General features: G+C 37.9%; 1 pseudogene; it reads right to left on the bottom strand.

The window, feature by feature from the left end:
• Nucleotides 1–3,499: 3,499 nt before the first annotated feature.
• On the bottom strand, nucleotides 3,500–5,374 carry LOC136460794 (uncharacterized; annotated as a pseudogene).
• Between the last annotated feature and the right edge of the window lie 480 nt (nucleotides 5,375–5,854).

Raw genomic sequence — 5,854 nt, 5'->3', positions numbered from 1 at the left:
ACACTTGTTGCCACTCCAAAATACTTGAACACCAGCTTCGTGCACATATGATTGCTGCCACTCCAAAATACTTGAACACCAGCTTCGTGCACATATGGTTGCTGCCACTCTACAGAACATGTAACAGCTCTTTGATCGAACCTCAAAAGCTTGCCAATCCAAAATACTTGCAACACCACATAGTACCTAACATGAAAAAATGTGAAATATCAGTGCAATGTGCTATGTATATTAACTCCTAATATGAAATGCACAATATGCAAAATTCCAAAATTATGTGTGCACAGAAAAACTTAATTTTTTTTGGAGTCTATCATATAGTTTCCTTGTCCCAATTCCCAAATAATGGCATTATGATTTAAAAATAAAATAACCGTGCAAACACTCCATATTAATGATGCCAATATGAAGGAAGCTGAATTGGCATTGAGCCATATAACCACATGCAGGGCATGATATATGCATTGTATTATCAGCTATGGATTGCATGATCAAACAAGCCATTGGGAAAAAAAGCTAGTTGACAGTAGATTTAGTTAGAACCTGTACTCACAAACAGAAGCATCAAAGCAATATGGTATATAATCTAAGAAAAATGACAAGGAGTTACAAAAATACAATATCAACTTTTGTTCCTCAAAGGTTAAGGATAATCATCTCAACTAAACCCCCACAAGAGTACAAGGAGTTCCTCAAAGTTAAGGATAAACAAAATGGCAGGACACTGTTACAGGACACTGTTGAAAACATGAAAAAAGCTAATGATTCTTCATACTCTGCATTGAATGAAGATGATTTCCAGAGAGTGGTTTTTGAGAACAAATTAGGATGTGATGTTTATCTTAAGAAAAAATTGGAAGACAGTGAAAACATTATTGAGCTTTTGCAGCATGAGAGCAAAGTTTCGTTGTTGCTGCCGCCTCCTAGATTTTCGGATAAACTAAATGTGTTATCCAATTCAACAGAATCAAGATATTATGTTGTTGTACAGATCTTTGAGTCTAAGGTTGTACTTGAACTTGTCTCATTCTGCAAATGCATATATTTTTTCTGTATGAATATTACAGCTTCTTTTCTTTTTCTCCATGTCAGGGCTTGCCTATCATAGATGACGGCAATGGTCACAGCTACTTCTGTGCTTTACGTTTACTTATTGGAAGCCATGCTTCTGACTAGCACAAAGTGTTCCCACAGAGTGCCAGGACAAGATGTGTAAAACCTGTGGAAACTACTGGGTTACTGACCCACTGTGCTAAGTGGAATGAACATTTTATATTTGAAGTTCCAGAACAGGTACCCGTCCATCTATGTCCTTTCCATTTGTTTCTTTTCTCTTCCTACAGATGTTCAATGTTCTAGTGCATCATTTCATTCATAAAAATCTATTCCTAGCATGTGGGCAAGTGCTGTATGATTTAACCTTTCTTCTTCTCTAGTGAAATAACATGCAGCTCTCATACGTATTCAATAAAAAAATATGCAATTTGCCTTTCTGTTTCTTTTGGATCGTATTTTGTAATATCATGATAAGTCTTATAATAAATAAATTACTGAATACTGATACTGTTTTTATTTTTCTAATGCAATTTGAACTGGAACATATTTTTTTCCTGTTTAACCATGAGATAAACTTATTTCCATAAACAGGATGAACTGGATGAGCAAGATGAGGAAGATTCCGACGAGGATGATCCCAAATTTCAGCAGGACACTGCCTGTGAGTACAGGAAACTGATCACCATCCAAGCTGGCAAACCAAAAGGCCCTATTCATTCCAGTGCACAAGAATACTAGAAGATTTGGTATTGAGTTGTTATAAGATTGCTTTTGTGGGTTTTATAATCTCAATGTCTTGCTTATGCCATTGAATCCTATTCCTCTCTTTTAGTCCATAGTGATCCAGCAAGTTTATATTGTAGTCTTACAGTATCTAATGTGAAAAAATGGGGAAAAAAAGGAACTACAGTGTTGCCAAGGTTACAGGACACACATGATAATTCAATAAAAGGCTGAATTCCGTAGCTCCGTACAAAATATAGGCAACACATGCTATCTGTTAGTTAAAAATACAAAATCATTTATCCCTAACACTATCAACATTAACCAATCATAAGATTGCCAGTAATTTCCACTTTCTTCATGTTTTTATACTCGTATAGTATAAATATGTGTGACTGCTGAGAGCAGTAAAGCATAATACGTTGGGCTTTCATTTTTCAGGGGCATGATAAAGCGCTCCGGTTGATGCAAGGATTTTTCAGAGCCAATGGGGGCTGTGGGTATGTTAAAAAAACCTGACTTCTTGCTAATGACAGGTCCAAACGGGGAAGTATTCGACCCCAAAGGTAGTTTTCCAGTGAAGAAAACTCTTAAGGTAGGTGTATGTTTCCCAAACTTTGACAACTGAGTTTTCTCAAAAATGTTCCAATCGAGCTAGTCCAGCATATACCTAAATCAAATCTGTTGTGATGTTAGCAAATCTAGTGCCTGATGGTCCGCAAGGTTGACCACACGCATTGACTTCCAATTGGAGTTTAGGATTATTTTGCCTTGCATAGATATCAGCCTTTGTAGTAGGTCCTCGAACATTTTTTTTGGGCTGTTCGGGAACATCTAGAAAACAAATACAGCATAGTACACCAAACTTAGGTATGCATGATGCATTGCATTATTAGTTGTCACAACATAGAGACGAATACCTTCATTAAGTTGATTCTCAGGATGTTCATTCATAGCTTGCATATCAACATGTGCGTCACTTATTCTAGAGCTAGATCGTAAGTTACGTCCAGTTGCCTCAACAGGAGTTCGGGTCTACATTTGGGGACACAATTAGTTCAGATTTCCATAGACACTTCACAGAATTCTTTGAGAACATATATTTCAGATTCTAGTACGAACAAAGCCCTTCAACTTCATCAAATACCTATGAAGTAACAGTTTTAGCGTGGAATCTAACTACAAATATGTTCAATAGCAATTGAAAATAGTTTGGTACCTCTCTACTGCCCACATGCTACGATAGTGTACAGGACCAGCAAGTCTTGCTTGAGCAGGCAGATGCACCATCAAATGAACCATGATATCAAAAAAAATATGGTAGAAATATAGTCTCAAGGACACTTAGTGTCTCAGCTATTTCAGCCTCTAGTTTTTGCATATCACTGATACGAATAGTGGGTGAGTAGATCTTCTTGAAGAAATTGCTCACACGAATTAGTGCTGCACTTACTCTTTCTGGCAGTATATTCCGAACAGCAATGGGAAGTAAGTGCTGCAACAATATGTGGTTGTCATGGCTCTTTAATCCAATTATCTTCTTCTCCTTAACTTGCACATTACGACGCATATCAGATGCATAACCGTCTGGGAACTTCACATCCTTCAATACTTGGCAAAATGCTTCCCTATCATCAGGACTCATTGTAAACTATGCTGGAGGTAAATAAAAGTTATCTTCTACACTAACAGGATGAAGATCACTTCTAATGCCAAGTTTCTAGATGTCCAAGCGAGCATTTAAGTTATCCTTGGATTTTCCATCGGTGTCCAAAAGTGTGTCAATAATATTCTGACACACGTTCTTTTCTATGTGCATAACATCAAAATTATGCCGTAGAAGTAGGTCTTTCCAATATGGCAACTTAAACCAAATGGATTTTCTTTTCCAAACATTTGGTGGCTCATTAACTTTCTTGCATTTTTGCTTGGATGGCTCCTCTATAGTTGGATTGCACTGACCCTTGGCTGGCTTCTTGGTTACTGGGTCCTTTCCGAAGGTTGTGCATATATTGGCTGTCAGCTCCAATATTTCCTCTCCACTAAGAGGTCTAGGTGCTGGCCTAAGTTCTGTGGTACCATCAAATGAATCTGCATCAAACCGAAACTTGTGTTCGGCATCTAAGAATCTACGATGGCCCATGTAGACACACTTGCCTCCCTTTTTTAGTTGGAAAGAACATGTATCTAAGTGGCATTCAGGACATGCAACTTTGCCAGAAGTGACACATGCCACCAAATAACCTAGACCTAGAAAATCAGATATGGTGCAAACTATGGCAGCACGCAGTTGGAAGGGTTCACGCTTAGAAGCATCATATGTTCTTACACCATGAACAAACATTTCTACCATATCATCAACCAGCGGCTCAAGAAAGACATCCATATCACCACAAGGTGCCTTAGGTCCAGGGATCAACAAGGATAGGATGAAATTTGATTGCTTCATACACTTCCAAGGTGGAAGGTTGTATGGGATCAAAATAACAGGCCAAATGCTATAAGTTGATTTCATGGTCCTAAAAGGATTAAAGCCATCGCTAGCTACAGCTAGTCTAAGATTTTGACTCTGATGAAAATACTGGATGCTTAGAGTCAAAATCTTTCTAGAAAGGAGCATCAGTAGGATGCCTCAACAAACCATCTTGTGTGCGTCCTTCATCATGCCACCTTGTGTCACTTGCTGTTTTTGAGCACATAAAATACCATTGCAGCCTTTTCTTTATAGGGAAGTAACGCAGAACTTTCCTAGGAACCCTATGCTCATGTTTTCCACTAGGACTACTGTTTTCTGATTTCCATCTTGAAGTATCACATTTTGGACATACATCTTTCTTCGCATGCTCCTTCCAAAACAGTATGCAATCATTCTCACATGCATGAATTTTCACATAACCAAGTCCTACACCTTTTGCCATTTTTTTAGCAGCATTAAAGTTTTTAGGAAGTGATGACTCTTCAGGTAAGACATCCTTAAGTAACTCTAATAGCATGTCGAAGCTTTTGTTACTCCATCGCCCAACGAATTTGATATGCAGTAATCTTACAATGAAATGTAGCTTCGAGTACTTGCAACCTGGATATAGCTCCTTGCCAGCATCTTCTACCATTTTGTAAAAAGCTTCCATATCCTCATCGTGCTGCTTCATGTTGTCTACTTCTAAGTCCCCCTAGACATCTAAACCCCCAGCTATGTCTTGAAGTAAACCAAAAATGTCATCCTCTTCATTTGGGTCCCCTACTTCTACCCTTTCATGTTGGCTGCTATTTGTGAAAAAACTAGAACTAGGTTCACCATGATTCACCCATGTTATATACCCATCTATAAATCCCTCACATATCAAGTGCTCAAGTACAATACTACGGACCCTCCAACAAGAGTTCTTGCATGCCTTGCAGGGACACAAAATCTGATTTCCTTTTGCTAAATTACTAAAGGCAAACTCTAAAAACATATCCACTCCTTCTCTATACACAAGGGTTTGCCTACAAATGATGATCAAGATATTAGACCAAACACCCTATGCATGCAGATTCTAGTATATGGTCATAGGTTTATTATGTACCTAGGCTAATCCATCCATGTTTTATCCATGATGCACCTTTTACAAAATGCAGCGTCAAAAGAGTGAAATATTACTCCCAAAATAAAAAATCATTCAGTTCACATTGGGTTGTTCAACAAAAAATAAAGATCATGCCAAACAATTGTCCAAATTAAATCAATTTCACCACACTTGATGCTAAAAAATTATCTCACCACAAGCCATCAATAAGAACTATAGGGGAAATTTAGTCCAGTTTTAAGAAACCAAATCATCACATCACAAATCACACACAACCTGCAATTCTAAGCCAAATGCAGAGACAAAGTTCATAAGAAAAGGAAAGCATACCAATCAAGCAATGATAGTAGAAGATCTTGATTGTGTTGTGTACAAGATCTTGAATCCTACTGGTTCCTCTGCAAAATCAACTAAGACAGTAAACATCAGATCTAAATTGATTCTCCAAAGAGGGGAAGAGATGGCGGGCAAGAGAAGCAACCCAAACCTTGAATCTTTGTAGCCTTTCT

This window comes from Miscanthus floridulus, chromosome 6 (genome assembly GCF_019320115.1).
Source record: "Miscanthus floridulus cultivar M001 chromosome 6, ASM1932011v1, whole genome shotgun sequence".
In the NCBI taxonomy this organism is placed as follows: Eukaryota; Viridiplantae; Streptophyta; class Magnoliopsida; order Poales; family Poaceae; genus Miscanthus; species Miscanthus floridulus.
Note: the sequence above shows the minus strand (reverse complement) of the source record. Positions and strands in the feature narration are given on the sequence as shown.